Source organism: Dioscorea cayenensis, chromosome 9, assembly GCF_009730915.1.
Source record: "Dioscorea cayenensis subsp. rotundata cultivar TDr96_F1 chromosome 9, TDr96_F1_v2_PseudoChromosome.rev07_lg8_w22 25.fasta, whole genome shotgun sequence".
NCBI lineage: Eukaryota > Viridiplantae > Streptophyta > Magnoliopsida > Dioscoreales > Dioscoreaceae > Dioscorea > Dioscorea cayenensis.
This window is the reverse complement of record NC_052479.1, coordinates 14,345,049-14,370,033: the sequence shown is the minus strand read 5'-3', so window position 1 is coordinate 14,370,033 and position 24,985 is coordinate 14,345,049. Positions and strand designations below refer to the sequence as shown.

General features: G+C 38.6%; 2 non-coding genes and 1 pseudogene across 2 annotated transcripts; 2 read left to right on the top strand and 1 right to left on the bottom strand.

The window, feature by feature from the left end:
• The window catches only part of LOC120268509, a 73,490-nt pseudogene that overhangs the window by 17,129 nt on the left and 31,376 nt on the right, over positions 1 to 24,985 (top strand).
• Positions 1,304 to 1,410, bottom strand: LOC120269812. Its single transcript, XR_005539446.1, has one exon. It is a non-coding gene; the product is annotated as a small nucleolar RNA R71 (small nucleolar RNA).
• LOC120269796 lies at positions 14,281 to 14,388 on the top strand. Its single transcript, XR_005539431.1, has one exon. It is a non-coding gene; the product is annotated as a small nucleolar RNA R71 (small nucleolar RNA).

Sequence of the window (24,985 nt, the reverse complement as noted above, 5' to 3'; positions counted from 1 at the left end):
GAGTTCTTTGCGGCTATAATAGAGTGAATGGTCTATGGGATGAACTTCCGCTCGGGCTTAGTTGCGCGTGCAACGGAGTGAAGCATTGAGGTGATCTTAGTATCTAGGCATTAATTGTGGTTAGGGACCTTCCACCTGGACCAAAGGGTTAGGTCTATAATTAGGAAGAGATTTATCACTTTTAATCCCTAGAGCTCATTACAACTCTATGCGAGTGCGAGGTGTTGAGATTGTTCGATTTCTCCTCCGGGACATGTATAGAGTTAGGCATAGTTGACCTTAGATTTGGGACTATGTAATTAAGGATTTCCACGACTCACCATTGCATTGATTTGGAAGCATAATAGAGGGTTCTTGCACTTGAAACAATTATCCTAAGTGGAGCATTATCAGGGTACCCCATCTTTATCGATTGCCTTACCCCCTTCTTTACTTTTCCTCCCTTTCTTGTTGCTTTTATTGTTGAGAATTGAATCATTATCACACTCATTATCATTGATATTTCACATAGCTAAGAATCGAATTAATTATTTTTATTCCCTACTCCCTGTGGATTTGATACCCGCTCACCCGGGATTATTACTTCGACAAACCCATGCACTTGCGGGATATATGCAAGGGGACCTTGTCAAGTTTTTTTCACCATTGCCGGGAAATAGGAGTTTAGAGATACTTTGCACTTTGTTTTCTTAGCTATTTCACCATACATTCTGTTTCATATCTTCTCATTCTATCATCATCCTGATTTTTTTTTTCTTTCTTTTTGTTGCAGCTCCAGGTTATGACCCGAGGAAATCCATCAATATTGATTGAAGGAGACCTTGAGCTTGAACGTACACTTAGAATAAAAGGGAAAGAACCTATGGAAGAACAACATAATTCAGCTGATTTGGAAGGAGAGGAATCTGAAAACATGGTAGGACAGAATGAGCAACATCGAACACTATATGACTATGCCAGACCTTCACTGTTGGGGACGCAATCGAGTATTGTGCGTCCTCCGATTACAGCTCTAAACTTTGAGCTAAAGTCGGCATTCATTCATATGCTGCAGCAGTCCGCACAATTTAACGGTTTGGCCGATGAGGATCTAAATAGTCATATAGAGAGCTTTTTCGAGGTGTGCGACATGCTGAAGATAAATGGGGTTACGGATGATGCCATCAAATTGAGAGCCTTCCCATTTTCCTTGAAGGGGAAAGTGAAGCAGTGGCTACACTCATTATCTAGAGCATCAATCACTACATGGGAGGAGATGGTAGAAGCTTTTCTACCCCGTTATTTCCCTCTTGGAAAATCAGCAAAGCTTAGGAATGAGATCTCGTCCTTTGTTTAGTTGCAATAGGAGTCTCTATTCGAGACATGGGAAAGGTTCAAGGAGCTCCTGAGAAAGTGTTCGCAACACGGATTCCCGGAGTGGATGATTGTTCAAACCTTCTACAATGGTTTGAACCCGAGTACAAGGCAACTCTTGGATGCGGCAGTAGGAGGTACCTTAAGTAGCAAAAACCCCGATGAGGCTCATCAATTAATTAACGAAATGGTGTTAAATAGTTACCAATGGAATGCCATAGAGAAGAAAAAGGTGGCCGGTATCCATGAAATTGATGCTGTAACCTCATTGGCGGCGCAAGTAGAGAGTCTGAGTAAGAAGCTAGATCTCATAGCTTCGAATAGAGTTGCGGCCATGACCAATTGCATCGGTTGTGGTGGAGGACATGCTCCCTCCGATTGCCCGATCACGATTGGTGATGTTTCTTCAGTGGAAAATGTTGACTTTGTAGGTAATGGCATGAGACCTCAAGGAAACCCATATAGCAATACTTACAATTCAGGTTGGAAGAATCATCCTAACTTTTCATGGAGTAATCAAGGACCACAAAAGGGCATGGGGCCACCGGGTTTCCAACAACAACAAGCCCCCCAAGTGGAAAACAGTATTTCAGGCTTGGAAACCCGAATGACGGATTTAGAGAAGCACTTGGCTAGATTTGTTCAATCTGCAAATACACGGTTTGAATCGGTCGAGCCTACACTTCGAATCACACCGCCTCTTTTGCACAACCTTGAAAAATCGGGTGGGGCAAATTGCGAAGTCTCTCCGAAAGGCCACATGGAAGTTTACCAAGCAATACGAAAAACCAACCCTAGAGAACATGTGAAGACGATCAGTTTAAGAAGTGGTCGTGAGGTTGAAGGGAGGCTTCCGAGTGAGAAGCCGAAAGAACACGCACCCGAGATTATAGAGGTTGATGAGGAAGCGAAGAAAGAGAAAGAGGTGGCATCCCCACCTTTCAAGCCAAGAATCCCTTATCCCTCTAGATTAAAAATGACCAAGGGATGAACAAGTATAAGAAGTTCTCGAGTTTATTCAAGCAACTCCACATCAACATTCCTTTGTAGAGGCATTAGCTCAAATGCCTAATATGCGAGTTCTCGAAAGACTTGTTGACCAACAAGAGGAAGTTGGAGGAGAGTGCTTCAGTGGTGTTAGATGCTTCATGCTCGGCGGTGCTGCAAAAGAACATGGCGAACAAGAAGAAAGACCTGGGAAGCTTCATTATTCGTGTAACATCGGCAACTTAGGTTAAGAAATGGCAATCGGGCGGATTCGTGGGAAAAGTATCAACGTCATGCCATAGACTTTTTTTCCAAAAAGCTAGGCTTGGGAGAGCGTGAGGCCTACTCGGATGACTTTACAATTGGCGGACCGAACGGTGCGACATCCGAGAAGCATCATTGAAGACGTGCATGTCAAGGTGGACAAGTACATTTTTTTCGGTTGACTTCAGTAGTGCTAGATGTCGATGAGGATGTGGATGTAACATTGATACTTGGGAGACCGTGCTTGTGAACTTCCAAAGCATTGATTGACATGGACGGCGGAGAGCTCACATTGAGAGTTGGAGATGACAAACTCACTTACTGCCTTGCTGAAGCCATGCGGCATTCTCTCAATTTTGATGACACTTTGTATTTCCTAGACACTACTGATGAGCTTGTTGATGAATACATGCAGGAAATGTTTAACCCGGATCCATATGAAGGTTTGTTCGACCAAGAGGAGAGCAATGAAGAAGTAATTATGCTTGGGTCGACTGAGGAGGTAACATCTACCCCGGGGATATTGATGAAGGTGCTCTGGAAAATGAAGAGGGCTAGGAGATGTCACCGATAATACACCCCCTACCCTCAAGAGACTTTGCACATCATGTTTCTAAGTCATGGGTAAGAGGGCAACTTTCATTCATAAACCCCCGTGAGGTAAGACAAGGTACGTCAAGCTTAGTGACGTTAAACAAGTGCTTCTTGGGAGGCAACCCAAGTTTTTACTGTTTTCTTATCTTTTAGTTTAGCTCGTTTGCATAAATAAATTGTTAAGTGTTGATGTCTGAATTTTTAGTTGCTTGTGTTGCAATTTTATTGTGGGTTTTTAAAGTCATCGTGGGGTTTTTTAGAAATTGGCGAAAGTTTGGTCGTTTGGGTTCATTTCGTGTTTTTCACTGGTAAAATTTGCATAATAGAGCAGGCTCTGAGTGTGCAAACATGTTCAGGAATATTCTGCAGAGCCTACAGATTTTTCTAAGTCATCCAGAGAAAACACACGGGCGTGTAGAATTTCCACACGCCCGTGGGTATTTACTGCACGCTCATCCATAGAAGGCACAGGGGCGTGCGGCTGCCCCTGGGAATGACCATGCGACTGTCACACACCCATGGATTGTGTTCTTGAGGGTTATTAGGATTGTGTTCTCTTTCATCTACTACGTGTGGATAGATATCTGCAATCATATCAACCATATCATGAACTTTTTTCATATTCACCTCATGTACTTCTCCTTATTAACCAACTCATCAGTGTATTCACCATCACTATCTTCCTCTCCGTGCAAATACTAAAAGTTATAAGTCGGCATAATTCATCTCACGTAATAAAATGGATGTGGGTCCTCTTCTCTAATTAGTCGATATCTATTGCAACGTAGTCCACACAAGGATAATTAATTTTTCTTGTGTTCATCTTTCACATGATCAAATGCAAAATCAAGAAATTTTTTTCAACTCCATTAAAATATTCTATGCATGATCTTGTAGGAAGATTTCTCCAAGACTTATTAAGAGACATTCCAATTTCTACAATGCCTTTGTTATCGATGTTGTTGTCGTTGGTCTCATGACTATATGAACATTACTTCTTTTTAAACTTTATTTTATATACATTAAGAATGAGCATGTAATATCAAGGTTTATCGTCTATTTGGGAAAACATACTTATTAGTAATACATGAAACACCCACATGTCAATAATTTCATACGTAAAAAGAAACTAAATCACTAAGATATAATAGTTTTTCGAGAATATAAATAAAGGAACCTTTGTCATGATGTTATAATCGCTTTCAAATTAGTTATTAGATAATAACTTTATGCAAATATAAATAAATAAATAAATTAAATCACTAAGATATAATATCTTTTTCAATAATTTAAAAATAAAGGAACCCTATCATGATATTGTACTACAATAACCCGATAAGTGCTTTAGTCGATACTGAATGCGAAGCATTCATTCCTTATATTGAGCATTACTTTTCTCAGGTTTTTACACTAATATGTGTGTTTTTTATGTTACTTTTATGCAGGTAGTGTTGTGAGGCCGAGTATGAAGAAAATAGGCCAATGTGGATCACAATGCACCGATTTTGGAGGAAATCTTGCTAAGGTTCAAACGCGAAGACATAGGTCGATCTCGAGATGCTAGAGTGTGTGCCAACCTCCTCGTATTCGAGTTGGCACATCCATTTGAGGGGCACAAAAGGCAGTCACACTCGAGCATTCCGACTTACGCACATAGAACAAGAGTTTCACCAACGTGTACACCATTGAAGAAGCAAGTGATCCACGACGTGAACGTGTGCCGCTTTGCATTACCCTCGATGAAAAGTATGGAATTGGGAAGCTATTCGGTTCAAATCATTGTAGCGAGCATTGCAGCAACATTGTAGTATGTCATCGTAGCAGACATTGTTCACAGCCGGCCGGGAAACCAGAGAAACAGACAATCCACATGGGCGTGTGGAAATTATCCACGGCCGTGTGGAAATTCCGCACGGGCGCGTGGAGCATCCACGCTCGTGTAGTCACCCGATTGCAACCCTATTTAAAGCCGATTAAGCCCCGATTTTGGTATTCTTTTCTCGATCTTTTCCACAACTTGAAAGTGGGCTTCGGCTAGGGTATTGGCCAAGGTTTTGGAGAGGTTGTACGGCTCCGACATCGTCATTCCTTAGGAAGAAGGTTGGTAGGGGAGCTTCCATCCAGGCGTATCCTATACTGACGAGGGAATCCTTGGACGACGAGTAGAGGACTTTCCACAAGACCATCGACAAGACTATCGAAGGGATTTCCTTATGGATTTATTGCTTTTACATTCTATTTCTTTGATTGTACTTAGCTCCATGGAGAGCTAAACCCCTAGTGGGTACTCGGGTATTGTGAACCCTAGGATGTATTTGTTTCTTTGAACCTCTTTATTATGCTTTCAATAAATTGATGTTTATTGTGAGTTCCAACCTTGAATTCTTGATTGTATGAATATTTCCCCTACAGTGACACTAGGGTTGAGAGTTCTTCTTGGTAACCTTGTGAGTGAGTGACCCACAATGAGCGTTAGACAAAGCTAGGTTGGAGAGGGTTGAGAGGGTGAGTCGAGAGGTACAGGAGCATCCACTTTCCCCTCCGGTGTGATAGATTCTACCTCCATTCCTCGAGTTCTTTGCGGCTATAATAGAGTGAATGGTCTATGGGATGAACTTCCGCTGGGGCTTAGTTGCGCATGCAACGGAGTGAAACGTTGAGGTGATCTTAGTATCTAGGCCTTAATTGTGGTTAGGGACCTTCCACCTGGACCAAAGGGTTAGGTCTATTATTAGGAAGAGATTTATCACTTGGAATCCCTAGAGCTCATTGCAACTCTATGCGAGTGCGAGGTGTTGAGATTGTTCGATTTTTCCTCCGGGACATGTATAGAGTTAGGCATAGTTGACCTTAGATTTGGGACTATGTAATTAAGGATTTCCACGACTCGCCATTGCATTGATTAGGAAGCATAATAGAGGGTTCTTGCACATGAAACAATTATCCTAGGTGGAGCATTATCCGGGTACCCCATCTTTATCGGTTGCCTTACCCCCTTCTTTACTTTTGCTCCCTTTCTTGTTGCTTTTATTGTTGAAAATTGAATCATTATCACACTCATTATCATTGATCATTCACATAGCTAAGAATCGAATTAAGTATTTTTATTCCCTACTCCCTGTGGATTCGATACCCGCTCACCAGGGATTATTACTTCGACAAACTTGTGCACTTGTGGGATATACGCAAGGGGACCTTGTCAATAACCAATTTATATTTAGCTATAATTAATACTTAAAAAATAATTTGTAAAGAACGATTGGTTATAAATATCGAAATTAATCATATTGATCCAGAACCAACAAATCTTGAACAATATGATGGGAACATGTAACTGATCATAGCTATAACATTATCTTACCTTTGTAAAAGATGGAACTTGTTGCTATCTTTTAGCAAAACTAGTATTTACCAGCATGTTTCCATAAAAAAGTGTAAGTGATTGTCTTATGGTTAAAATCAATGGTAAACAATGTTGGTTTACTTTATATATATATATATATATAATTCCGGATGTGGCTCCATATTTTTTTGCTTCTCATTTCTTAATTTACTTTCAAATTAAATTACTCTTATGCTAAAATCCAAATAATATATTCCACTCATTCTATGATGAATTAATTTGAGGGTATCTAAAAATCACTCTTTCTCAAGATTTAATTAAACAAAAGGCCTATTTATATATTGAGTCACATTGATCATAAATATAAAAAAATACAAATTAATTTATTAACTGTAGTTATCAAACCATAGTTATTTATACGCTGATCCTAGTGCCGTTGTATCATAGGATACTATAATCATCACTCTCGGCTCTTTTACTAATGTTATTGCTTGTTACTTGCTGCCACAACTAATATGATACTAACAACGCCCCTTGCGTGTGACCTGCAAGTACAATGGCTTGTCGAAGTAATAAATCCCAAGTGAGTGGGGTATCGTATCCACAGGGAATAGGGAATAAAAATACTAAAATTGCTACTTAACCAAGTGAAGATGAATAATTATTGTGTTGATAAAGTGTAATGTAAGTAGAAACAAAAGAAACAAGAACGAGAGGCCCAAGTAAGTGAAAGGAAAGGTAATCGATAGAAGTGGGGTACTCGGATAGTGGTCATCCTAAGACTAATGTTTTAAGCGCAAGACCTACTATTATGCTTCCTAATTAATGCTTAATGAGTTGTGGAAACCCTAAAGCACACGATCCCAAACCTAAGGTCAACAGTGACTAACTCTATACAATGTCCCGGCGGAGAAATCACTCAGTCATAAAACCTCACATTGTGCAAAGTTGCATGGAGTTCTAGGGATTCCAAGTGATAAACCCTATACCTATATGTAGATCTAACCCTTTGGTCGAGGCGAAATACCCTAAGTCATAATTAAGCCTCAGATATTAAAGTCACTTCAACGCTTCACTCTGTTGCTCGAGCAACTAAGCCTCAGCAGAGTTCATCCCTTAACCCTTCACTCTATTGTGACCGCAAAGAACTCTTGGAATGTGGAGGTAGGATAAATCACACCAGAGGGGAAAGGGGATGCTCCGCTACCACTCGACTCACTCTCTCAACCCTCTCCAATCTGGCTTGTCTAACCCTCATGGTGTGCCACCCATCCACAAAGGTTACCAAGAAGAACTCTTAACCCTAGTGTCACTCTAAGGGAGAAATCATTCAACAAGCATTCAACATTGAAACTCAATTAAAAACATCAATTAAGGAAGGCATAATAAAAGGTCAAATAAACATTAACATCTTAGGGTTTACAAAATCCAAGTACCCACTAGGGGGTTTAGCTCTCCATGGAGCAAGATACAATTAATAATGAAATCTAAAGTAAAAACAAGTAATCCATAGGAAAACCCCCTCGGTAGTTATGTCGATGGTCTAGTGGAGTAGCCTCGTCTTCTCCAAAAGTCCCCTTATTCGGCCTAGGACACACCTCTCCGGATCGATGCCGATAAAAGCCTCCCCGATAAACTTCTTCCAGGTGAAGCGCAGTGTGGAATCCATAGAACCACTCCAAAGACTTGCCAAAGGCTCTGAAAACCCTAGTAGACGGCCTCTCAAAAGATGAAGAAACAGTTGGAGAGAAAGGTGAAAGATTCCTTAAAATCGAGCTGAATCGCGCTTAAATATTGCTGGAATCGGCCATCCACATGCCGCTGTGGAATCAGGAATTTCCACACTACCGTGTGGATTCTCTGGAAACCTGATTTTCGGCCACCTGTGAGCAGTAACTGCTATAGTGTATTGCTACAGTGTTTGCTACAGTACGAAGCCAAAAACACTCCCAACATAAACGGGCACACATTTATGCCATAGATCGCAACTCTTATTCAATCAAAGGCCTCATTGGTGAAGATCTTCCTATAAATGCACAAGTCGGGATATGCAAATGTAACCATCTTTGTGCCCCTCCAACTCATTGTAATGGCTTGAATACATAAAGGTTGGCACACATTCACGTATCTTAGAGCCCCACTTATGTCTTCGCGTTTGTTTCTTCCAAGATTCCACCAAATAGTGCGTTCACGATCTACTTTTGTGTTCTTTTGGTAGCTCTTTCCATAGGGGTGGTAGCTTTCACTCATCGCAGAAGATAGTTCTTTCTCTCAATAGGGCATAACTAATATCTGATTTATGAGAGTAGCTTCATACTTCATAGGTGGTAACTCTTTCGACCCCCAATGCACGACTAAACAATCTATTTTTTTCTTTCTTTTTGTTTTCCTTTTTTTACAGCAAAATAGAACAAGAAACAAAACTAATTAGACCCTTAAACATCAAACATGAGTTTCCAAAAGAGTTTCATGATTGAGTGGTGCACAAATATTAATCGGGAAAAAATTCCTAGAAATTCAAGTAAAAAATAGAGCATGAGAACATTCATTGTTAAAACTTCTCCTAAGCTCAAGAATACCAACATTACAACTAAGGTGAACCACCATTGGCTATGTGAGTATGTATGTCAATCAAAACTTGTGTAAAAGACATGTGCAAAGTGAACTCGACCCCACGCTTAAGATGTACATTGCCCTCAATGTACACATGCAAGCACAATAGAAAGTATAGCAATTAAGAAAATATGTGGGAGTGGCAATTGAAACAATACTTGCCTAACTCCTAGTGTTGCGTTTGATGGAGCTAAATCCTTGGCAGTGCAGTTTTAACGGGTTGTAAAGCACACACAACCCACATTGGCCGTGTCCATGACTAGTTCTCAATTCCCATACTGACAAGACAATCTGCAAATATACACAAGGGGGATCAGTGAAGCTTAATAAAAACAAAGCAACTCGAGTACATAAAGATAAAGCAACGAAATACAACTCGAGACAAAAATAAAAGATAAACTCAAAAGGAAGATCCTTTCTGAGTATACAAGTCCAAAATATAGTACTGAAACTGAAAGATGAAAAAAATATAAACACAAAGTAAAAGCAAAGACGCATCAAGTGTCGGTGTCCTCTGTGATCGGCACAATGCATGCAGCTAAATCACTGGTGTCGGTGAATCTACTTGGTGGTCTCGGAGATGCTTTGAAAGGAGTCCCAGTGTCGATAAGGAATGGTGACGTCTTATCTCGCTCTAATAACTGCTATAGAATGGCAAGACGGGACATCACCTGCGCGTGGTTCGTGGTGTGTAGTGTATGAACCTCTATCAAATGACTCTGGAGTATCCCCACAGCACTCTCAAGCCTTTCAAAATGATCATGGGCTCGAGGTGGAGAGAAAATGCGCACTGGAGGTGGCTCCTGTGCTGGGGGAGGCACATCTGAATCCATCAGCATAGGATGAGGCTCAAGGGTTGGCTAAGGATCCTCTGTAGTATCATATCCTCCCTCTACTACATCTGGGGTAGGTGTAACCAATATATACACCCTAGGACTATGTCTGCACACTAATCCGATCAATCTCACTGCCTCAATACTTGGGTGGGGGGAGGGGCAGGTACAATCGCCTTCTCGGCCCCCGAATCATGTCCTATAGACCCATCCCCAAGATGAGTCTCGTGATGTGTGGGCCTGAGAAAAGCGCTCCTGTCCTAGTGTATTACCCCTGATACCTCATGTACTCGGCTACAATGTGTCCTAGAGGGATCGGTGTGCTCTGAACTATCAAATAGAGATATAGAAGCTCCTGTCGGCTCAGGACACCGGTATTGTCACCTCGGTTGTTCATCGACCTGCTCATAATGGCATGCAAGTATGGATTTTTAGGTCGAGAAAGGCAAGTTCCTTAGACCACCTTGGCTCATACTAGCCCTGATTGCATAACACTCTATACGCTCTCTACGGGGCCAAGGTGGCAGGATAATCTGTTGGCAACTGAGCATACTCCTCAGTACCTGTGAAAACCCCATATACAATCCCAACTGGGTCAAAAAATTTGTCACGCTCATGCTATAGTGATCCCCCAATGCTCTAAACTGTATAGCATTGACACTACTGAATCTATCATAAGAACAGTCAAACTCAAATGATGATAGCACCTCGAGGGTAAGCGCACGGATGGCAGGCTCTCTAATTGTCAGTAACTGTCTCCAACCTCCCACAGAGATGAGATTGTCTACCTCATCTGCCAACTCACCTCCCTCCTGTATATCTCACAATATACTCATATCTAGGAAATGAGTCTGTCCAAACATACACCTCGACAATTGCTCAAACCGAGCCTGGTCCTGGGAAATAGTGAACTATATGCGCTGTCTATGGGGACTGCTCTCTGGGATGTTTGTCGGCCGCGATCTTCATCCTAGGTACCAAATCTACAAGAATTAAAAAGAAATCGATCAAATTGGCTCACAAGATTAGTGTTGTAGAAGTCCACATGGTCATGTGGAAATTCCACACGCCCGTGTGGATCCACGGGGCGTGAGAACCGCACGGACGCACACTAAACTCCAAAAATAAATCTTAGAATCATTTGTAAACTCTTTCTAATAATACGATAACCATCTAATTATAGAAAAAAAGCAATATTTACCATTCTAATTGTATAAAATCAAATATGATGAAGAAAAGAGAGAAGTAAGGGTTACCGACAAGAGGAAATTAAAAACTTTGAATTCGGCTAGAATACTCGAGTAAACCTCCCTAATTTAATAGTTCGAGGCCGAGAGAAGGGTTAGGAATGTTACCTAAGTATCTGGGAGTGTGGGAATGAAGAAGAACGATAGGATTTTAAAAGAAAAACACGGCTCTTGCGTTTCTGTATATTAACACGGGCGTGTGGAAATTACCTATGGCCGTGTGACTCCACAAGAGAGACCCACAGGGCAGATACACACCCCTGTGTGCTCTAAAGAGAACACTCAATGCTTCTATATGTAAACCACACGGCTGTATGGAAATTACCCATGCCCGTGTGGCCGATCCACAGGGGCAGACACACGCCCCTGTGGCTTTTCTATCCATCTGACAAAATCTCTAAGTGGTTCGCACGGCCGTGCAGAAATTCCACACGGGCGTAGACTTTCACAGGACCACCTCACAGGGGCACTCACAAGCTCATGTATATTCTTGGGATGGAAAAGAGCTCTTCTGCAGAGATCCACATGGGTGTACGAAAATTACCCACGCCCGTGTGTTTGCCACAGGGTCATCCACAGGGGCGAGTCCATGCCCCTATGTCTTCTCGGGAAAAATCTCTAAGACACTTTAGGATGACAAACGCCCATGTGGAAATTACCCACGAGCGTGGACCATCACAAGATCCTTCACAGGGACGAGTCCACGCCCCTGTGTCCTCTTTGGATGAGCTCGCAGTAGAGACACACGGTCGTATGGAAATTTTCCACACGGCCGTGCGTTTTCTCTGGATTCCTTAGAAAACTCTGCAGGCTCTACAGAAAATTCCTAATCATATCAATACACTCAAAGCCTACCTTAGCATGCAAAATATACTAGGGAAAAATACGAAAAAACTCGCTCAAACGACCAACAACTTCGCCATAAACATTTAAGCGCATGATAACACCAAAATATCTGTGACAAATTCATAACAATAATATCTAAAAATCTTGACACCAACACTTAACGCCTTATTCACGCAAACACTAAACTAAAAACTTGGAAAACAGTAAAAGCTTTGGTTGCTTCCCAAGAAGCGCTTGTTTAACGTCACTTAGCTTGATGTACCTTGTCTTACCTTATGGGGGCTCATAGATGAAGGTTCCCCTCTTACCAAAGACTTGGAAGCATGATGAACATAGCCTTTTAAAGGTAGAGGGAGAGTTGTCAAGCTTGTTACCACTTAAGGGTTTGTTACCCTTGTTCAGTTCTTACGCATCCCTAACAGCCTTGGGGCATTTCTAGTGCCGTCTCCTCGCTCACTTCATCTTCCGCAGCATCTTCTTAATGATCCTCGAAGTAGATGGTACTTTCTTCTCTAGACCAAGCATCATCACCTCTTTGTTCTCCATTTCTTGGTCTAGCAACCCCTCGTGCAGGTCCGGATTCAACATTTCCTGCACATATTCATTGACTAGTTCATCGGTAGTGTCAAGAAAATAAAGAGTATTATCAAAGTTGATAGAATGTCGCATGGCTTCGGCAAGGCGGCATGTGAGCTTGTCATCTCCAACCCTCAGTGTCGACTCCCCTGCCGTCCATGTCGATAAGTGCCTTGGAAGTGCTCAAGAATGGCCTCCCTAAGTATCAAAGGAACATCTACATCATCATCGACATCCAACACTAAGAATTCTATAGGAAATATGTACTTGTCCACCTTGACAAGTACGTCTTCAATGATGCCCCTTGGATGTCTCACTGTTCTGTTTGGCAAATGCAATGTCATCCGAGTGGGCCTAGGCTGTCCCAAGCCTAGCTTTTGAAAGAACGAGTATGGCATGACGTTGATACTAGCCCCCAAATCCTCCAATGCCATCTCTTCACCCAAATTGCCAATGTTACATGGAATTAAAAAGCTTCCGGGGTCTTTCTTCTTGTTTGGCATATTCTTTTGCAACACCACCAAACAAGAGGCATCTAAGATCACCAATGCACTCTCCTCTAACTTCTTCTTGTTGGTTAAAAATCTTTCAAGAACTTGGCATGCCGAGGCATTGGAGACAACGCCTCCACAAAAGGAATGTTGATGTGCAATTGCTTGAATAAACCCAAGAACTTCTTGTATTGCTCATCATTTTGGTCGTTCTTCAATCTTGAAGGATACGAGATTCTTGGCTTGTAGGGTGAGGGTGCCACCTCCTTCTCTTGGTTAGCTCTCTCCTCAACCTCCATGACCACGGGTGCTTCAACATTGGTCTTCTCACATGGAAGCCTACCCTCAACCTCACGACCACTTTTCAAAGTGATCGCCTTCACATGTTCTCTCGGATTAGTCTCGGTATTACTCTGTAAGCTTCCTTGTGCTCACTCCGATAGAGACTTCATGATTTGCCCCACTTGATTTTCTAGATTGTGAAATTTAGCAGTATGGTTGTGAAGTGTAGACTCAACCAATTGTAACCGTGTATCCGATTATTGCACAAATCTAGTCAAGGCTTTCTCTAAGTTGGTCATCCGGGTTTCCAAGCCTGAAACTCTATTCCCCATGTTCGGAGCTTGTTATTGTTGAAAACCTGGTGTGTCTATCGCCTTGTGTTGCCCTTGGTTGCTCTATGAAAAATTGGGGTGGTTCCTCCACCCTTGGTTGTTGGATGTTGCTATAAGGATTACCTTGTACCCTTCCCGAATTGCCGACAAAGTCTACATGTTTAGTCGGTACTGAAGTAGCAACTGAAATAGGACAATCAGATGGCATATGTCAACCCCCGCAACCATCACAACTCGTTATCATGGGCACCCACGGTGAAGTAAATGTATCCAATTTTTTTCTCAATGCCTCTACTTGGGGTGCTAAGGATGTAACCGCAACAATTTCATGGAGTTCAGCCACTTTCCTTTTTTCCATTACATTCCATTGGTAGTTATTCATGGCCATTTCCCCTACTAACTATCAGGCTTCTTTAGGGGTCTTGTTCCCCATTGTACCTCCAGCGGCGGCATCTAGAAGTTGTCTTGTACTTGGATTCAACCTGCTTTTAAAAAGTCTGAATGATCATCCATTTGGGGAAACCATGCTGTGGAAACTTCCGTAAGAGGTCATTGAATCACTCCCATGTCTCAAACAAAGGATTCAAGCTCCATCTGAACAAACGATGATATTTCATTATGAAGCTTTGCCGATTTCCAAGAGGGAAGTACCTTGCAAGAAAAGCTTCGACCATTTCATTCCATGTCGTGATGGATGCTCGTGGTAAAGAATGTTGCCACTGCTTTGCTCTTCCTTTTAGAGAGAATGGGAAAGCCCTCAATCTTATAGCATCATCTGTAACAAGGCTAATCTTCAATATGTCACAAAACTTCGAAGAAGCTTTCAAATGGTTATTTGGATCCTCATCGGCCAAACAATTAAACTGAGCCGACTGCTGTATCATTTGGATGAATGCTGGCTTTATCTCAAAGTTCGATGTTGTAATTGGGAGCTGCATAATGCTAGATTGTGTCCCCAATCTTGACGATCTAGTGTAATCGGAAAAGTGTTCTCTATTATTCATTTTGTTCTATGATGTTGTTAGACCCTTGAACTTCCACTTCAGCTAGATTTGATGGTTCTTGCATAGGTTCATTACCTTTTCTTCTGAGTGTACATTCAAGTTCGGGATCACCTTCAATTAATATCGAATGGTTCCCTCGAATCATAACTCTGGAGTCGCACCAAAAATAAAGAAAAATAAATCAGAATGATGATGGAATAAGAAGATGTGAAGTAGAATGAATAATGAATGACTAAGATAGCAAAATGAAAAGTATCTCTAAATGCCTACTCCCCAACAACAGCGCCAAAAACATGAGGATGCCCCTTGCGTGTAACCGCAAGTGCACAGGTTTGTCGAAGTAATAAATCCCAAGTGAGTGGGGTATCTTATCCACAGGGAGTAGGGAAAAAAAATACTAAAATTGCTACTTAACCAAGCGAAGATGAATAATTATTGTGTTGATAAAGTGTAATGTAAATAGAAAGAAAAGAAACAAGGACGAGAGGCCCAAGTAAGTGAGAGAAAAGATAATCGATAGAAGTGGGGTACTCGGACAGTGCTCACGCTAGGACTAATGTTTCAAGTACAAGATCTACTATTATGCTTCCTAACTAATGCTTAATGAGTCGTGGAAATCCTAAAGCACACGATCCCAAACCTAAGGTCAACCGTGACTAACTCTATACTATGTCCTGGCGGAGAAATTGCTCAGTCTCAAAACCTCACACTGTGCAAAGTTGCGTGGAGTTCTAGGGATTCCAAGTGATAAACCCTATTCCTATGTGTATATCTAACCCTTTGGTCCAGACGAAAGACCCTAGTCACTTCAACTCTTCACTCTGTTGCTCACGCAACTAAGCCCAGCAGAACTCTAGGAAATGGAGGTAGGATAAATCACACCGGTGGAGAAAGGGGATGCTCCGCTACCTCTAAAATCACCCTCTCAATCCTCTCCAATCTAGCTTTGTCTAACCCTCATGGCATGTCACCCATCCATAAAGGTTACTAAGATGAACTCTCAACCCTAGTTCACTCTAACGGAGAAATCATTCAACAAGCATTCAAGATTGAAACTCTATTAAAAACATTAATTAAGGAAGGCATAATAAAAGGTGAAAGAAACATTAACATCCTAGGGTTTACAAAATCTAAGAACCCACTAGGGGGTTAGCTCTCCATGGAGCAAGATACAATCAATAATGAAATCGAAAGTAAAAACAAGTAATCCATAGGAAAACCCCCTTGGTAGTCTTGTCGATGGTCTTATGGAGTAGCCTCGTCTTCTCCAAAGGTCCCCTTGTCCGTCCAAGGGCACACCTCGCCGGATCAGTGCTAACGAAAGCTCCCCCAATAACCTTCTTCCAAGAGAAACACAGTGTCGAATCTCTATAACCACTCCAAAGACTTGCCAAAGTCTCTCAAAACTCTAGCCGACGGCCTCTCAAAAGATGGAGAAAAGTGTGAGAGAAGGGTGAAAGATTCCTCAAAAATCGGGCTGAATCGCGGCTTAAATAGGGCTAGAATCGGGCATCCATGCGCCCATGTGGATTTTCCACATGGGCTTATGGAATTTCCACACGAGCTTTGGGAATTTCCACACTCCCGTGTGGATTCTCTGGAAACTTGATTTTTTTGGCCGGTGTGAGCGATAGCGCTAAAGTGTTTTTGCTACGGTGATTTTGCTAAAGTGATTTGCTACGATTGCCTTCTACAATACTCCGGCAAAACACTCGTAATCCCACACTTTCCATTGAAGCAACATAAACGGGCACATGTTTATGCCATAGATCACAACTCTTCTTCAATCAAATGCCTCATTGGTGAAGATCTTCCTATCAATGCACAAGTCGGGATACGCAAATGTGATCTGCCTTTTGTGCCCCTCTAACTCATTGTAATGGCTTAAATACATGGAGGTTGGCACACATTCACGTATCTTAGAGCCCCACTTGTGTCTTCACGTTTGTTTCTTCCAAGATTCCACCAAATAGTGCGTTCACGATCTACTTTTGTGTTCTTTTCTTAATACTTAGCTTCACAACTCTATATGCGCAAAAAAACACAAATACACAACTTGATAAAAGTAATGCTCATCGTAAGGAAAGAACATCTCGCATTTTTAACACACAAGCACTTATCAAATACTAGCAAAACCATATTTACTAGCGTTGTATTTTTACATCAACTGCTACTATTGCTAATACAATTTCATTCACGCTTGATGTCACTAAAACCATAGCATGGTATTTATAAATAGGAATTTTGGCTGATAATAACATGGCACCACACTGGCTAAAACAAACAAGATATATATATGGCTCCGGCCCTCCCCCTTCCGCCCACCTTTTCATCGTTTTTTAATATATTTTTTAATATATTTTTAAATTTTTTTATTTTTTTATATTTTTTTATATTTTTTTATATTTTTCATTATCTTTAATATTTTTTTTTATAAATACAACAAATTAATAAAGACATTAAGATATAATCCTACTCTAAACAATTACTAAATACAACAAAAATTTAGCTTCCAAGAGACAATTTAGCATCTAATATGGAGTCGAAAAAAAGAGGCCTATTTCACTCATCCTTGCAAAGTCACAAAGAATAACAAATTAATTTATTTACTTAAAAAAAAGTAGAAAAGAGTCTGCTCGGTTAATTGATAAAACGTAGAAACGTTGGAAAATGATGTTATATGTGATAATAAATTTTTTTTATTTCAGTCCAAAGATGCAACAACATCTAAATCTTATAAATGGGATTTACTATTAATACAACTTAATATGTTTCCTTCCAAATCCTAATGATTGATGGTCGATATCTCACATTTTCGTTTTATATAGACCACATAAATAAAATCTCACTAAAACTAAAAGAACCAAATCAAATCCTGCTCAAATTAAAACTATAGATAAAACACTCAAAATAAGATACATATATATATATATATATATCAATTGGCTTTGAATAAGATTCAACATAATATAAATTTGGCAGAACCACTTCTTCACTTCTTCAGGGAAGGGACAAGTACTTGTATAGATGAAATCCCTTATAACTGTAACCGCACCTACCGAGATCCAAACAGATGATGATAATAAAATACCAAACAATAAAAAGACAATTTAACATCTAATATGGAGCTAAAAAAGAGGCCTATTTCACTCATCCTTGCAAAGTCACAAAGAATAACAAATTAATTTAATTACTTAAAAAAAGGTAGAAAAGAGTCTGCTCTTGGTTAATTGATAAAACATAGAACGTGGGAAAATGATTGTTATATGTCATAATAAATTTTTTTTATTTCAGTCCAAAGATGCAACAACATCTAAATCTTATAAATGGGATTTACTATTAATACAACTTAATATGTTTCCTTCCAAATCCTAATGATTGATGGTTGATATCTCACATTTTCGTTTTATATAGACCACATAAATAAAATCTCACTAAAACTAAAAGAACCAAATCAAATCTTGCTCAAATTAAAACTATAGATAAAACACTCAAAATAAGATACATATATATATATATATATATATATATATCAATTAACTTTGAATAAGATTCAACTTAATATAAATTTCTTAATATAAATTTGGCAGAACCACTTCTTCAGGGAAAGGACAAGTACTTGTATAGATGAAATCCCTTACAACTGTAACCGCACCTACCGAGATCCAAACAGATGATGATAATAAAATACCAAACAATAAAAAGACATTGGTAATAAAGCAAGTTGCACAATAACAATGGAGAACCTAAATAAAAAGAAACCCATGGCGCATCAAAGAATACATGAAATAATAAGATAATGAGAGTACAAGAGTCATACCAACTAATAGTATAATTTGTTATCTGACTCTCTCAGACACTTTTCATGGAAAAACACAAGCCACCTCCTGCAATATATAGAATAATAAAAATCCTAAATCTCCCCAAACTCCTATTCCCTATAAAAGCTGATTCAATAAGAAATTTGTTTGCCATTCAGCCCAACTTCAAGATTATCCCTTGGATTAAACATCTGTGTAGAAGTCAAAATCTCTTTATCCATGATCACATCTAGCAATCATTTAAATTATTCACATTAATTTCACATAGATATAGCGCAAGTGATAGAGAAGGAAAACACAGATAATAGAGGAAGTAGTCTTCAATTGGGCCAAAATCCAACACATTGAAAAGTTCACATTGAATGACATTTATATAAATACAAAACCAACACAACCGCAGAATCAAAATCAATCCAAAACTCAAAATTTTTCTAAACCACGCACCAAAGTCAAAGACACAGAGAGCAACAGAGACAGAGAAAGAGAGAGAAAGAAAGAGTGAGGTAGATGAAGGAGTGCAGCTTACCGAAGATTGACGAAGAAGTGAGGCAGCAGACCCGAGAAGGGTGAACGGCGGAGGACCGGTGATAGACGAACGGTGGCGGACCAAAGAAGCCAAAAGAAATGGCGTGGCGGAACAGAGAAGCAAGGAGGGTTGCAGCAGACTGAAGAAGGATGAACAGCGTGGCCCGAAGAAGAACCGGAGAAGATGGTGGTTGGTGAGATTGGGACCGGAAAGGAGGTTAGGGATAGAAGCCAAAGATGTTTTCTTTCTCAAGTTAAAAAATATTAACTGTTTAATAGAATTTTATAAATTCACCCTTAAAATCTAAAAGTTTCTATAGTATCTTTCAAATACTATAAAGAAAAGATTTTTTAATTTAAAAAATATTATACAACCCAAAAGAAGAAAATTTTCTTACATTGTATTGTATTATTGTGTTTTTGTTCTATTTTTAAAATATTTTCATAATTTTTAAAGAATAAAACCAAATACAAATTTTAAATTTTTAAGTTTCTATGATTAATTTATATTATTTAAGACAAATGTTTTAATTGTAGATTAAATCTAAATTATTCAAAACCCTCATCGCCATTATTATTATCATTATTATTATTTTAATCAGCCAATGGAAATGCAATATTTCAACCAAATCACCTATCTCTTAATGCCACCTCATTAATTTTAAACCCTCATCATTATAATTATAATATTTTAATTATAATCAATTAACATATACAGTTTTTTAAATTTAATAAAATAAATCAATACTAAATCATTTTTTTAATAAACGCTAAATCATTTCAACTGCCTTTTTGAAATTAAAAATTAAAAATTAAAAATCTTTTGTATTTCACTGTAATTCTTCATCATCTCTATTTTATGTCCAGACTACTTTTTTTACAAAAATAAAAATTCTATTTTTATTTAATAGTCTATTTGAAAAAAATAGTGAACATTTTTAAGATTAATTTAATGGTTTTATTATAAAAATCTTTAGAAATTTAGTAAAAAGTCTGATTTATTGTATTATATATTTTTTTAATTGTAGTCTTTAAAATATATTAATTTCTAAATAATAAATAATTATAATAAATAAAAATAGTTAAAGTTAACTAATTAAATTTAATATTTTATTTTAGATATTCTATAAATATCTATTTGATATTCAATCTTCAAACTTAATTAGTTTCATAAGCTATTTTTTCAAAAAATAAAAATGAAAAAACAAACCAAACCAAACCAAACCAAAACAATCATAAAATTAGCTACATTGGAATTATAAATTTTTAAATTGCAAGCATAGTGATGCTTAATTTGTTTTTTAATCTATTTGTAAAATATTTTTATTCAACTTTTATATTCCATCATTATTTTATTACTTTCAAATATTAAGTTACAAATGTATAAAAATAAATTTTGCAATCTGAAGGTCATCTAAAAATTACTATTTTTTAAACAATTATCGATATCAATTGAAAAATGTTATAAACAAAATATCACAAGACCATCCAATTATTATTTTGAATTATAAAATATTACAAAAAAAATAAAATTTTAAAAGATCCCTTCATTTTTGCCTTGAAAAATTATATGAAAAATTATTATAAAAATTTATATGAAAAACTACACAATGCAACCCAACTTAATTTGTACTTGTAAACATATGTATATTTTATATTTTTAAAATATGAATTATTATAATCTTAAATTCAAATTAATATATATTTTTTTTAAATGAAGCGAGCACCCCATTAATAATGATGCTGCTTCCGCCACTGTTTGTGACTAGTATGACAAATGATCTCACAATTTTATAGTATGTGCAACAAAAGAAGTGGTGGTCTCAAATGCTTAAAGGTTTTGCAATGATGTTGATTGTCATTGCAAAAACTTATAGTTTTTGGTAGCTAAAAATACATTTTGCAAGGGTTGTTTGGAGTCGTAGTGAATAGTTAGTTGCAAAAGGTCAATTTTTCTTGTATTGTCTAAAAGTTCTTTCTAAAAATTAGTGTGTATATGTCTTGTACAAGTATCTATGTTGACTGTTGGGGAAACAACTCCTCTATTGCTAGAATTAACCCCTAAAGTAATCAAATTAATTAACACACAACTACCATATACAATGATCAGGGAAAAGGAAAAAAAAACACAATGAACAAACCAAAAAGTCATAAATTTATAGTTTTGATTCATTACAGAATTAATGTATCTAAAAAAATTAATGCAGGACATTAATAAATTGCACCATAAGAGAATTAAAGCATGTGGGGTTCAATTCAAGACATTAGAGAATGGCATCATAAGATAATTAAGCCATTAGAGAATTAATTACATCCGGGACATTAAAGACTTGCATCGTTAGGGAATTAATCCAAATTCATCTTGACTTAATTAATGCAGGACATTAGATAATTATAGTTCAAAGATAGTTGATGTAGGACATTAGGGCATGAAGCATGGGAAAATTAGGGCTTGCCAGAAATTAATTCAGACTAATGGAGAACTACATTATGATAGTTGATTAATAGAATAGGACATTCCACAAATTATCCCAACAAAACAATGATAACATGATTGCATGATTACATCCAACAAAAATTATAATTAGAGATAATTTAAGGCATGAAAGGATTATAGAAAAAAACATTAAAAAGAAAGAAAAACATTATCCGAAAAGTGTACCTTTTGCTTATCACTCACTTATAAATTCCCAATGATAGCTTTTTTTGTGGTCTTCAAGTCTTTTTGCAAAGAGCTACAAGAACCACTGCCAATTTTCCTTGGTTTCCTTATTAACTATGGCCCATGCAAGCTGGGTATATGCAATCATTTCCATCATTGGCAACTGCTGGCAAGAGTGCCCTCCATATAAACCCTTCAAAAAACAGCCATTTAGTGGAAGGATATGTCTACAACTTACCAAAAAAAAGCATCCGTAATGGAGCTAGGCAAAGATACATGCACTGAAACACACCTTGGTCACATCAGAAGATTATGGTGGAGCCTGGGTGAGTCCTAATGATTTCCAATCTATAATCATAAAAGATTTTCATTTGTGTATTTTCATCACCATCTAGAAGCCTACATTTCAAGTACAAGGCAAAAGGAAAAAACTAAAACAATACAAGAAACAATAGAAATATGAAATTATTCATAGCATGAGACAATTTAATTCTGTAGCCCTTGCTATCCTTTCTAAGTTAACATATCCATTATTATGAACTTTTTCACATTCATTTCCAACTTACCAGCTTTAATCTAAATTGTGCTCCTATCTTTCACCATAGGTGAGTGATTAGGATCTGCAAGTGCACGGGTCATCAAGTTATAACTCTTGTGCAAGCACAAGAGGGTTGTATTCCCTGGAGTCCCATGAGCTGCTATTACTTTCCCCTAAATAGCACTGTTTAGTCTAACAAAGGTTGTCTTAAAAACAAAATAAGAAAACTAACAAGAGAGATAACTATAGATAAGTTGGACTAAGACACACCACATATACATTAAGGAAGTAAATAACAATGAAAGAGAAAAGCCCAAAGGTGAGGATCCCTCGGGACTCTTGAAGCTAGAAGGATGTTAGAATTACAAAGGCAATATTGGTTTTGGGCCAAAAAACATCATGAAGTAGGTTACTCCGATGGTCACAGCAATAACCCCTAATCCCAAACAAGTATTGGCTCGAGAATCTCTTTTTGACAAATCCTCCGATGATTACATTACAACTAGGGAAAATCTCTAATTAGAGCGATACTCAATACCTATGTCGAACCCTAATGGTTGGAGGGGTATGAAATACCCGATGGTCACAGCGTATTCATATATGAATCCCCATCAAGCTAAGAGAGTCAAATATAAGGGGGATGGTCACGCAACCAAGTACTGAGACTAGAAGTTGGATCACAGAGTTCTCAAGAATAACAACCCATCAATGAACACAAAGCTTGAACCACAAATCAAATCAAATACACTAGAAGTAAATCACAACATTGATAAGTGCTTGTGTATAAGTAATACAAAGTATTCTTTTCTTACATCGAGCATTACTTTTCTCAGATTTTATCGCTTATTCTTGTGTGATAAGTGCTTGTGTGGCAAGAATACGAAGTGTTATTTCCTTACAACGAGCATTACTTTTATTAGGTTTAAGCGCTAATACATGTGTATTTGTGTTCTTTTGCGCATGTAGGGTTGTGAAGCTAAGTATTAAGAAAAGAAGCCAAAAATAGATCGTGAACGAACTATTTGGTGGAATCTTATAAAGAACAAATGCGAATACACAAGAGGGCCCTAAGATATGTGAATGTGTGCCAACCTCCACGTATTCAAGTTATTACAATAAGTTGGAGAAGCACGAAAGCAGTTACATTTGTGTATCACAACTTGTGCATTTATAGCAAGATTTTCACCAATGAGGCCTTTGATTCAAGAAGAGTTGCGATCTATGGCATAAATGTGTACCCGTTTATGTTGCCTCGATGAAAAGTGTTGAATTAGGAGTGTTTTGGCGGAGTAGTGTAGCAGGCCACTGTAGCAAATCATTGTAGCAATACAATGTAGGAGTTACTATTCACAATCGGTCGAAAATCAGGTTTCCAGAGAATCCACACGGGCGTGTGAAAATTCCCCTCGCCCGTGTGGAAATTTCACCTGCTCGTGTGAAAAATCAATAGGGGCGTGTGGATGCCCGATTCCAGCCCTATTTAATCCGGGGTTCAGCCCGATTTTTGAAGTAATCTTTCACCCTTCTCTCCAACTTTTCTCCATATTTTGGGAGGCCGTCGGCTAGGGTTTAGAGAGGCTTTTGGCAAGTCTTTGGAGTGGTCTTACACATTCGACATTGCACTTCTCTTGGAAGAAGGTTATTGGGGGAGTTTTCGTCAGCACCGATCTAGCGAGGTGTGGCCTAGGACGGACAAGGGGACCTTTGGAGAAGAGGCTACTCCATAAGACCATCGACATGAATATTGAGGGGGTTTTCTTATGGATTACTTGTTTTTACTTTTGATCGCATTATTGATTGCATCTTGCTCTATGGAGAGCTAAACCCCCTAGTGGGTACTTGGATTCTGTAAACCCTAGGATGTTTTTGTTTCATTGACCTTTTATTATGCTTTCCTTAATTGATGTCTCTAATTGAGTTCTAATCTTGAATGATTGTTGAATGATTTCTTCCTTAGAGTGACACTAGGGTTGAGAGACCATCATGGTAACCTTTGTGGATGAGTGACACACCATGATGGTTAGACACGACAAGCTTGGAGAGGTCGAGAGGTGAGTCGAGGCGGCGAGGCGTCCCCTTTCCCTTCCGATGTGATTTATCCTACCTCCACATTCTAGGGAGTTCTTTGCGAGTCATAGTAGAGTGAAGGGATAAGGGATGAACTCCGCTAGGGGCTTAGTTGCACAAGCAGCAGTGAAGCATTGAAGTGACTTTTAGCACACGGGGCTTAATTGTGACTAGGGATCTTTCGCCTGACCAAAGGGTTAGATCTACACATAGGAATAGGGTTTATCACCTTGAATTCCTAAAAAGTTCTTGCAACTTTACGAGTGTGAGGTGTTGAGACTGTTTGATTTCTCTGCTGGGGCATAGTGTAGAGTTAGTCACGATTGACCTTAGGTTTTGATGCGTGTATTCAAGGATGTACACGACTCATTAAACATCAATTAGGAGATATAATAGTTGGTCTTGCACTTGAAACATTAGTCCTAGGGGAGCATTGTCCTAGTACCCCACATCTATAGATTGTCTTTCCTCTCACTTATTTGTGCCTCTCATTCTTGTTTGTTTTTATTTTTTTGTTTACATTACATTTCATCAACATAATCATTATTTATCTTCACTTGGTTAAGTAGCAATCTTAGTATTTTTTTATTCCCTATTCCCTATGGAT